At 49.4% G+C, this 11,825-nt stretch overlaps 1 long non-coding RNA gene across 1 annotated transcript in view; it reads right to left on the reverse strand.

Annotated features, from left to right (window-relative positions):
* Positions 1 to 6,858: 6,858 nt before the first annotated feature.
* The window catches only part of LOC104857315, a 17,146-nt gene continuing 12,179 nt past the window's right edge, over positions 6,859 to 11,825 (reverse strand). The window contains exon 3 of the long non-coding RNA XR_778823.1: positions 6,859 to 6,895. This is a non-coding gene — a long non-coding RNA (uncharacterized LOC104857315). The remainder of the gene's footprint in view (positions 6,896 to 11,825) is intronic.

The raw sequence follows: 11,825 nt of genomic DNA on the forward strand, positions 1-11,825 counted from the left end.
GGTTACTCAAAAAATTTAAAATAAAACTGCCAGATGATACAGCAACTCTACTAGGTACATGTATGTGATCGTTAACTGATTGTGTCAGCTTCAGTAAGAAACACCCAACCAAATCGAAAGAGCATAGTTCTGGGTGTGGCTGAAGGGACCTACTGCAGACAGAAGACCCACCCTTGCAGGCCTGTCACCTCAATGGTATAACAGAGAAATGAAGATGAAGGCTCTCTTCAGTTTCCTTGGAGGAGCTCCAGTCTTCACCTCCACCTTGGACATCCTCTCCTGGTTTCCATTGCAGACCCTTTAGCCTCCTGGTAGGGACTTGTGCGGGACACTCAGTGAGCTCCAGGCCTTTGACTGGACCCACTGACTCTCCACTGCACGATGGCCCGCTTGCACTCTTCCATATCTGTGACATCACTGAGCAGCCGTTGTAAGCCAGCCTTGTAAATTTGCACGTATTTGTATATCTTGCATTGAATCTGTTTCTCTGGTAAACTCTGACTGATACAGTATCCAAAGGAAATGGAATCAGTACAGTCGAAGAGATACCTAAACTCCTGTATTTGCTGAAGCCCTCTTCCCAAAAGCCAGCAAATGCAACCTAAGTGTTCCTGAATTGATTAAAGGATAAAGAAAATGTGAGACATAAGCAACAGAATATGATTCGGTCTTAAAAATGATGAAATGTCATTTCTGACAACCCTGACGGAACTACAGGTCGTTTTGTTACAGCGAATTAAGTCAAGCACGTGCAGTTTAAGTACTGTACAATCTCATCTTATATGTGGAACCTGAAAATGTTGATGTTCCAGAAGCTGAGCTGAGAGCAGAGCTCAGTGGTAGGGTCCTTGTCTAGTAGGCCCCAGGTTTGAGCTCCAGCATGGCTACAAAAGGACAGAAAAGTGAAAAGTAGCATAGTTGTTGACAGAAACCGGGCACAGCACCAGCGAGGGGAATGGGGGAGCTGGTTCACAGGCACTAAGTTACAGCAAGGTGGGAGACCAGTGTGGGATCTCAGTGCACAGCGGGGTGACGGTAGAGAACAGTACTGTGTGTAGTGCGAAACGCGAGGAGAAGGACTTCCGAACGTTTTCACCGTAAAGAAATGGTAGAGATCGATGTGTTCAACCTGATTTAAACATCATGCACTGTATACATCTACTGAAACACCACACGGCATGTGATAAATATGTACGACTTTATGTACAGAACCTCTCTGTCTCTCTCTCTCCCTCTCCCTCCCTCCCCCTCTGTTTCCCTCTCTCCCTCTTTCCCTCTTTTCCTCTCTCTCCCTCTCTCTCTCTCCCTCTCTCCCTCCCTCTCCCTCTTTGCCTCTCTCTCCCTCCCTCTTCCTCTTTCCCTCTCTCCTTTCCTCTCTCCCTCTCTCTTTCTTCCTCTCTGTCCCTCCCTCTCCCTCCTCCCCTCTGTCATCTGCCTAGGGGAACATAGATCTAGGTGTTCATTGTAGTTTGACCTTGGGTATCCATCAAAGGTCAATGTATTAAAGACTTGTTCCTTGGCTGATGGGAGGTGGTAGTAACTTTATGAAGTGGAGTCTCATGGGAGCTAGTGGGAGGTTTCATGTCAGTGGGACATGCTGTCAAAGGGCTAGCTCCCACCTCTGTTTTTTTGTCCCTGGCCCCAAAAAAGGTGAGGCGAGCAGCTAGCTGCACTACACACTGCCTACCATGCACATTGCCTCATCACAAACACAAACATAACAAGGCTACTTGACCATGGACTGGACCTTCAATAACTGGGAACCTTTTCTGACCTATGTCTGTTTATATGAACCTTTTCTGTTTATAAACTGATTGTCTTAGGTAGTTGTCATAATAAAGGAAAGCTGACTGACGCAAGGTCAGAACTGGGTTTTCAGCCCACAGCTATGGAAAGTGCCTCACACATAAAATAGTTAATTATATTACAGAAAAATGAGAGTTGCGAGACCTAACCCTTGGGAGCAAATGCACATGTTGAAGGCTTCAGACAGGCCCTGCCAATAGTTGTACTCACACAGATGGTACAAATTCTTTTGCATCCTTATACTATCCTATAAAAATAGCTTTGATTTGGAGAAGATTGAATCTTGTTTATGGAATTGCATAACTGATTCAACATGTAACAGTGAGGGCTCTTTTCTAATTCTTCTCCCCTTTCCTTGTGTCACTGGGGTTTAGTTCAATGCAACAGACACAGGTCAGAGACTGTTGCCGATTTGCACAGGTGCCCAGCTTTGGTCCCTGGGTCTCTGGAATATGTTCACTTTGGCCTTGGAACAACCTGTCCAGTGAGAGCCAGCAGCTGCCAGCCAGTCGCAGTGCTTGCTGCTGGCCTGACTTTATTATCAACAGGATAGATGCTCCTTTCCAGGCCAACTAATGAGCATTCCCTATGTGCCAAGTGGTAAAGAAACGGCAGCTGCAATCTCTGATCCCAAGGACAGAGGGTCTAAGTGAGGAATAAGGACTAATTCACTTGCCACTAAAGGAGGAAGCCAAGATCTAGCTGGAAAATCAGGGCTCTGACTTGTAAAGAGGGAAATGAAGAAGGGCTTGGAAGGATGGGAGCACTTTGTGAGAAGCCAGAAATGGAAGACCCTGGAGATATGGAAGAAATCTGGAGCCAGGAGAAAAAAGATAGAGAGGTGACAAAGAGCAGGGTGCTGGCCAGCTCTGAACGTCAGACAGGGCAGATTGGGCACTGACAGCTACTGCTTCTTACTTCTTCATGGGGAACCTAGGGGCAGCTCTGAGGAGGGAGGTGGTGCAGAAGCCAAGGATATAGAGTAAGCTTGTACACAGAGGCAATGGCATGGCCTATTATTTTGGCTCTGGAAAGATGCTGCCAGATGCATCTGGCTCTTTTGTTTTTCTCGCACTTATTAAGTCATTATTTATTGACTCGACTTGCCTGTCTTGGTGTTGCTCAATTTCCAGTTGCTAGAGCTGGAAGGCATAGTCGAAGGTCCCTGCTGGGAGGCAAGCCTGTGGCAATTTTTGGTGTTGGGCCAGCCAGTTGTCTGGGGGAGGATAGTGTGTGTGCGCATGTGTGTGCACATACGTGTTCTGTGGAGGGGTTGTCCTAGGCAAACATGCCCACCAGCACCTTCCCATGGAAATCAGGAACAAATAAAGCACCAGGAAGATCTAGCCAACTTGTGTCTACATGGTAGAAAACGAAGACTGGCTTCCAAATTCTCTGCTGATGATGAATCATCAGCAGTTGCCCCTGGGACAATAAGTCAGCCTCCCCTCCTGACTCAACCTTGCTCCCCACTGCCCTTTTCTTTCATGACTGGTGCCAGGCAAGAAATCAACCCACTGCAGAGGAGCTGCTGGGAAGAGGGGAGGAGGGGCCGCAGAGGCTGTGTGCCGTGAAGTCCTCCAGGTCTATGGTCTCCTCCGTCAGTGCTCTTGTCCTTCTGTTCATTGATCTTGTTACTTTGGGCTTGGGCTCCCTATGTGCCCCTATCTCCCAGGTTTCGTTCTTCTTTGAGTTGTTCCCCAGGGGGGACTGGCATTTCATGGAAACTCAGCTGGTGGTGCTGCCAAAGTGGGCACTGGGGCTCGTGTGCTGAGCTCCTCCTGGCCCTGCCGCTCACCCCAGGACCTTCACCCCTTTCAGCCTCGGTTCCTTCTTGAGTATGAATGCAAGGGGTGATCAAAAATATAAAGATTGTTTAAAATTTAAAAATCAGTTACAGTAAAAGACATGTAGTCATTAATTCTCCTCAGCATACTCCCTCTGGCTCCAAACACACTGATCTTATCACTGTTGCTACTTTGTGAAGCAGCTCCGGAAGTCCTCTCTCATGTGTCCATTGTGCTGTTCTGAATGATTCAGAACCTTTGTCTTGATGGTCATTTCAAAGAAATGGAGATGAACCAGAAGTCACAAGATCTAGTGCGTAAGGTGGGTGAAGATGGTGCATTGTAATGCTTTAAATCCCATGGAGCAGCAGCATTTACTGATTTTTGATCACAACTCGTAAAGACACTAAAAAAATGAGGACCTCCAGAACCGCTTCAGAAAATTGCAAGAACAGTGGGAAACAAGTGTCCAAAGTAGGGGGAGAATCTGGAGGCAGATGAATGACAATGTAACAAAGTTCTTAATAGAGTTCTTTATGTAAAGATTTACCTGACTATTTTGAGGGCTCCCTGTGAGAGTCCTGGGAGTGGCTCTTCAGTGTCAGTGAGCTGTTTGGTGCTCAGTGTGCCACTCCACTGGGTCTGTTTGGTCCCATGTTGGTTTGCCTGTTGCCCTAAGCCTGCTGTCCCTGTGGGGGCATCTTGGACCTGGGCCGCTTCTCCGTTCCTTTTCTCTGACGCTCTGAGTGGTGCTGTGTCTTACAAAGGGTACTGTTATTGTATGTATTCTGGAGCTGTGTAAAGCGCCCTCTCGGTACAGCCTTATGACCAGGATGGGAGAATGGCAAAGCCTCTCCCACCCACAGAAAGTGTTTATGCTTTCCTTTCCATTTCATATTCTGCCCTCTCAGTCATCCAAAATGTTTGTTTAACAATGCTCAAAGACCTTTTAAGCTCCTTTGGTTTAATGTTTGTTAAACACCCTGTCACTTCCACTTCTACTGATAATTTCCTGCCCGCTGCAGAATCGCCCATGCTTACGCACTGTCTGGAAACTCTTAATAGAATGACTACAGGCTCAGTCCCTCCGAGCTGTGCTTCCCACAAATGTGTGGGAGTCCACGAGGTCAGGGTGCTCTCTGTGTCAGAGAAAATGAGGGACTGTGGTGGTGCTGGGTAGTCGCTTGGAATTCGGGAGACTTTAAGACCTGCGGCCCGAAGTTTCAAATGGATGGTGACAGTTGTCATAATCCCAGGCATCAGAAATGTGGTTTGTCCTTTGGCTCAGCTCAAGTTCTGCTCAGAATTTCTTCACAGTAAGGAGGGAGAGAGAGGCACAGCCAGATGCCAGAGGATGGTTGAGCCTTGTTGCTGGCACATGAGCTACAGAATGCCAGGGACCACATGCTGGCTCTTTCCCAGGCCACATGCTGAATTTTCAACGAAACTCCAAGCTCAGCTCATCCTCTGTGTGATCTTTTCTCCTGGTGGCCATGGATGAAGGGCTACTGAAAGTTGGATGCTGGAGGATGAATGGCACTCCTAGATGTGGCTGTGCAGGTTACAAGCCAGGCAACTTAAGAGAGTGACAGGCACTTCTGCAGCTTAAGCAAATGGCAATTATAGATTTGTACAGGGACACATCAGATATATACCCGGAAACAAGTCGGGCAGCTCAGTATCAAAGAGCTCAGGCAAGACTGAAGTGCACGTGAAGCTCAGGTGGGACCTCCACTCCAGTGCTGCGCCTACCCTGCACTACACCCTGACTTAGTGCAGAAATTCCAGACGGGGAAGCTGCTCAGACTCTTGGCCACATAAGATGTATCTTGAAAAATCCACAGTATATTTTAGTTTCTCACATTCAAAGTTGGAAGCCTAATAGGAGTTGTGAAACTAATGGTGCAATAATATCAAGACCTTAAGTTCCTGCGCTAAGGATTGTAAACAGCATGAATAAGAGTATTTCAGAGATGCAGCAGAGACGGATCAGCCAGAGTGGTTAGGGAACACATCTTGGAAAAGGTGGGTCTTTACATGCTGCTTGGAGCTTGGCTTGGAGGCACAGGGAGCAAAATTCCTGCACGTGCTGAATAGGGGAGGGGAATCAGAGGGTTGGAAGTGTGAGCAAGGCCTGGATCATGGTGGGATGTGCCGGGCTTTGAAAGCACGTTCATGTTCATGCCAAGTGATGGGAGACATGTTTGGATAGTCATACGGGCCAGGTTTAAGAGGCTTTGATCCAGGGGCACAGTTGGAATATATTTTCTGGGCAATGCAGAAGGCTTGGGGGGCCTAGCTATAAAACAAGAGGGGGTGCTACAGAGTAGCTCCCACCCCCACCTTCTTCGTCCATGCCCCTCCCAGCTTAGGAAGATTTTGTGAGGTGCTAATGAGAAACCTGAACTGGGAAAGGTAGCGATTTTGGTCTTAGTCCCTCCATATCTGCTTTTAGCCCCACCAAGTTATTTTCTTTCTATACCATGGTAGCTCCATCTGCAGGGGCAGAAATAGCTATCTTTCCCAGAGGTATAGTACGGCCAAATCTCCAACAAAGATCAGTGCACAATAGGTGAAAGAGGCCACATGCCTGCCCTGTCACCTCTCATCGTTAAAGGCTGGCTGCGTCTGAATGGCTGGCAAATCCTGGCATTTTCTGTCCTCTGTGAAGGCCTTTCCTGGCCACCGTGGGGATAGAAAACCAGGTAGCAAGGACCTCAGTGAATTCTAAGAGAAGAGTGTGGCTCAGGAGGGATGCGGCCACACTGCCCTCCCCATGCGGGTGTCAGGTCCTGTGACCTGTTCACATTGGCCACAGAAAATAAGCACCTGAGACAATGTTGCCTGAGGTGGCTACAGGAAGCATATTGTTTCAGACTCAAGGACCTCAGCTCGTGTGGGGAGCTGGCCTCCCCACCAGTCTTGCTGGAGACCCTTCTTGCCCTGCATCAGCCTTTGCAAGCTGACCAGCCTGGGTGTCTCCTGGGAACAGATGAGTCCAGAGCTTCTTTCTTCTTTGAGCCTCCATATCAAGTTTTTATTCTCAGTGAAAGAACAAACTAGAGATGGACAAGAGGGAGAAACACATCCTATCTCCACTCAGCCTCTCAAGTGCAGTCATCTGCTCTCCAGTACGGCACTGCGGCTGGACACTGGATTGACAGGGGTGACTTTCTGGGCTGCGGGGGAACTGCCTTTGCTATCTTCCCCAGAAAACCATCACTCCTCTCCTTATCCACTCGAGAGAGCTCTTCAGCTCCCAGTGCTCTTGGATGGTGTCGGTCATCTGGTCCACCAAGGCCCTGCAAAGCAAGAACAGAAAAAGTAAAGTATTTCCATTCCAGAAGCTCTCAGTTCTGACTCAGAGGCTATGCTAACATAGAGGAGTACTTGGTCTTCACGATAATGAGGAGCAGGCCAGCAGTGCCAGTCACACCCCTTCTTATGACTCTGGCGAGCAATAGGGATCCTGGTGAAACCAAATGTAGTGTCATTGCAATAGTCTTACAGCACTGATGGGGTCTGTGACTGAGCTCCTATTGTGTGTGGAAGATCCTAGGAGGGAGAGCGTTTTCTTGTTTTCCTGAGTTTAGAGGCTTTCTGACCTACATTCCTTGGAGAATGGTATTTAAATTCTGCCTTGATGTCTGCAATTAGATCATGAGGAAGTTAGCAATTCTCTTTCCATTCTTCTTGAGGAGTATGAGTAACTATTTGCTGTTCGCCTTGTCAAAGAGCAGAGTTGGAGTGAGTTGTAGATCTCTTCATGATTTGCCTGTGGAACCTACACCTGAAGACCCTAGGAGGTGGAGTGATATATTCGAGGCCACATAGTTAACAAATGAACAGCTGGACTTTTGGAAATGATCTTCTGACTTCCAGCCTAGTATTCTGTCTACTCCTTCGACTTCTGTTCACTTTCTACGTGTTTAGGTCTCAATCAGTGCTGGGGAAGAGGTGGGTATTCCATCTCTCAGGCTCTGGCAAAAGTCTCCCCTGTGTGTGTGTGCGCACACACACACACACACATACACACACAGAGGGAGAGGGAGAGAGAGATTCTGTTGGGAGATAGAGCAGAAGGCAGAAATTCTGGGCAGGTGTCTGGCTGTAACCCTGCCCTATGAAATCAGAGTGTTGCTTGAATGCCTTAGAAGCTCTACAGATAATTCTGAAGCACAGCCAGCCTTGAGCACCGTGGTTCTGTGAATGCTCTTTGAGGGACTGCATTGACTGTAGGACAGTACTAATCTGGGGGAGGTGGTGGCTTTTGCAGGGTACTCAAGAGGAAAATCTCTGCTGGTCAATTCTTTGAGGAAAGGTGGCTAAGGAAGGGGGATGAGGAGTAGGTGAGGGGTTATAATATAAATTGATGCCATAATAAAATAAATCCCTCTTATGTTCAGGCCTAAGCCTGGGCACAGTGCTGGGTACAACATCAGCCTCTATGGTTATTAAATAAATGGAACACAACACTGGAAGCAGCAGGGGAGAGTCTCAGACCTGTTTTATACATGGGCCCCTTTTGGCCCAACTGATTTAGCTGATGCTCCTGGAGCCCCTGCCAAGTGCTTCCTCAGTGCTGAGGACCATATGCCTCTGGGTGATCTGAGAGCCCACCGCATCCCACAGAGAGAGGACAAACCCAGGTCCTAGCTGTTCCTCAGATAGTTCTATAAGGCTTTCTGGTGGGTCTAAGTGTGTGCCTGTGTGTCTTTGGCAAAGCAATTTCTCAGGCAGCCCTAGAAATCTCATCCACTCTTCTTGGCCTTTTGGTGCTGATTAGTACTTTCAGAGTGGTGATCTCATCACTGGAAATGAAGTGCTCTGTAGAACAAGAAGGTAGAAGTCGCCAAAAATCAATCAACTGATCAATCAACCAGTCAATCAATCCAGGGCTACTCACTAATATTTGCCCAGGGCATAGAAAATGGGAAAATATTAAATTCTCAGCTTGGTGATTCATCAAAGAGGAAGGAATTCAGCAAGAAAGAATGTGAGCCCCCTGGATGGAGAGGCTTGGAAGGAGGTTAGAGAATTTCAAAACTTTCACAATAGCTGAGTGTAGACGTGTTGACCTTTTCGAAAATGATAAAAGTTCTTGGCCTCAGAGCAGTAGAGGGAGCGGACACAAATGGAGAGATGCAAATCATGCTCCAGATGATCCTGGGTCTAAGTCAGAGATTCACATGTTTAGGCAAGAGTCAGACTAAACCCAGGAGAAGAAAATTACTTTTCCTTATCGGAGTTAGAAGCACTGCGATTTCTGAAGTAAGAGGGACACTGCCTGCACGGACTGCCTGCCTCCCCGTGTGATTGGTTCAGCTTCTGCTGAGGGAGCCCGGGGTTCCCTTGAAGCAGGCACTGCTGGCAGCAGCCCCAGGGCTTCCCTGTGGGGTGCCTGCAAAGGCTCCTGCTCCTGAGCTTGTCCTCGGCAAGCACCTACTCCCTGCCAGACGCGTGGAGAAGCACACCTCTCTCTTCCCCGTGGGAGCTGCACTGCTCTGACTCAGCCACAATCAAATCATCTCTGACACCCGTACAGTCCCTTTATGGTTTGCAAAATGCTCATCCCGTACCATGTCATTAGCTCTTCAGAGCAGCCCTGAGCAGAGGGGCAGGTGTTGACCACACCGAGTCCACAGACATTCACGGAGTGATCCCATGGGTGCCAAAACGTCAGGCCGCGTCCAGTTGGAGGCACTCAGTCTTCTGAGAACCACACAGGAAGCCCTCAGAGAGCAAAGCTCGAAGGGTTTATCCAGGGCATCCCTCCTGTCTCACACCAGAGGGCTTGGCATCCGTAGGTGCTCAGGACATGCATGCACGAGAGGTGCCAGGTAAGTATGTCTGTGCTTCTCGTGCAGATGAAGAGCTAAAGGCAGAGCAGTGATGAGAAACAAACTGGTGTGGCTTTGCCTGAGATCACCTCTCAAGGGCACGGTGGGCCCGATCTGCTGTCTCCAAGCTGTTCCTTCCCTTCCCTGCAGCCTCTGCTGGGTGGAGGTTCGTGTGTGGCAGGGGAACCCACCCAGCCTTGGGCCTTCGGGTGGCTCCAGCAGCTCCGAGCCACTTCCTCGAACACTGCCCAGCTTCCTGTGCTTGCTCTCCCCCAGGAAGCAGTCTGTACAGGGCTGGGAGCGGCTGGGCCATGAGGAAGGATGGAGGAAGAGGGGAGGAGAGGAGAAGGGTCTCGGAGGCCAAGCATCTTCAGCTGCTGGAGGACAAACGGAGCATGCGCGCAAGCATGGAGCTCATTTGCACAGCCAGGTGGGCAGGGCGCTGGTGGGGGCCCGGCAGGCAGTCTGTCTGGAGAGTCTGAAGAAGAGGCTGTGCTGACTAAAGACTACAAGCTGCCGCAGATGGTGGGCGGGCCTGGCCCAGGCCGGGTTTCCAGCTAACACAACCCAGGCTCCCATGTATGGCTGCTCAGGTTCTAGGTGAGCAAAGCAGCTCAGGCCCTACCCTTTCTGCTGCAATGTGTGGGGAGGAAGTGAAGTGCAGGCCAGAGAGACAAGAGCAGTCCCTGGAGGGCTGGAGAGGAAAGGGCCTGCATGGGGAGTCAGGACCAGCGGTGGACATCGGAGTTCCTGGGTCCTACTGCAGCTCTCCTGCCTGAGGTGATCTAATTACCTCGACTCGACTCCCTACTGCACAGTCGCCTGGGGATCAGGTAAGATCATGCACGTGCAAAGCAAATGACTAGCTGGAAAGTGTACCACCTCAAAGGATCACAAGTGTGTGAGCATAAGTGCTTCTGCACGGAGTCAGACTGGCAGTGGGGCACTGCTCACCTTGAGTCATCAAGTTTGGGGCTGCATAGGGCGTGGAGGACAGTGGCTCCTGTCCTCCAAGAGGTTTTGCCACTGAGCAGTACCTCCTTCCTCCTCTAATGCGTTATACCTGGGCCTGATCCTCTGTGGCTGTGCCTACCTCTTGCTGCATGCCATCCTGAGCTCTGGAGACACCCACCGGCTCCCCAGTCCCTGGCACGTGACTTCCAAGGGCGCACACCGCTGTTGCTGACCCTCAGCTTCCTCTCATCAGTATGAGGAGGCTGAGCAGGCTGCTTGCCTTAGAGGATTCAAGCAAGACGCTGTCCAAGAAAGTAAGAACACTTCAAATGACAGCTGCAGTGCTCTTGACAGCCACTCATCCTCACAACCAGCCTGGTATTGGTGGTGTGGCTCCTTCTTCAAGCCATGGTCTAGACTGTGTGTAGGTAGTCTTCTTTCCCTATCTGCTGCAGTGGGGGCCTGGAAATCCCTCAGTGGCTTGGTCCCAGCTTGGAGATATTAGAAAGTGGCAGAGGTCATTAAGTCATTGAGGTCGTGCCCTTGGAGGGGACAATGGGACCTTGCTACCCAATCCTTAGTGTCTTGGCCATGATGTAGGTGGTTTTGCTCCAGTGTGCCTCACTGACTCACCAGAGGCCCAGAGCAGCAAGGCCATCCAATCATGGACTAAAACCTTCAGCACTGAGACAAATTAAACCTCTTTTCCTTATACAACCTCCATATACCTTCTTATAGTGATGGGAAATTGACTCACATACAGTCCATCTTCCATCTTTCTTCTCCCAACCTCTCCTTCAGTGCTAGGCAGGCCCAGGGGCACAGCACAGTGACCGTGTGGACTAGAGCTGTCTTTCCTGCCTCCTGAGTCCTTCCGGGATCTTTGGAATTATTCTGTGGCTCAGGCTCCATGAATCTACACAGGAGTGCCCAGCACTCGGCAGGGCTCAGACAAGCACACTCTCCCACAAGAGGCCTGGATGACAGACACTTCCCAAGCCAAATAGGCCACCTTAAAGGCTGCCCTGTTTCTCTTCTTGCCCTTTTTGCTCCTGGAGCTTGAGAGCAGAAGCTTTAAGCATTCTGTCTACTGTTCTCTCTCCTTCCAAGTGCTCCTCAGATGTTCACCACTATCATGCTAAGGGGAAAACTCTCAGAAGAAAATGAATAATGTTTCTGTATGAGAAAGTCAGAGGGCTGGGTTAAGGGGCTGTTTCTTGGGAATGGCATGTACCTCTGCAGGAGATTTTAGCAGACAGTGAGGTGTGCACTGCTGCAAACTTGCATGCAGCAGCTGTGTGTGCATGATGATGGAAAAGTAAGTAGTAGTAAGTAGGAAGTAAATGAGCACACAGAGTACTTGTGCTTGCAGAGGGGTACAGGATGGCACAACTGTTCTTAACTGGAATGGCGGGGGCAGTCTTTTTTTTTTTTTTTT

The sequence above is a fragment of the Fukomys damarensis genome, unplaced genomic scaffold (genome assembly GCF_012274545.1).
Source record: "Fukomys damarensis isolate Sample0158 unplaced genomic scaffold, DMR_v1.0_HiC HiC_scaffold_18, whole genome shotgun sequence".
In the NCBI taxonomy this organism is placed as follows: Eukaryota; Metazoa; Chordata; class Mammalia; order Rodentia; family Bathyergidae; genus Fukomys; species Fukomys damarensis.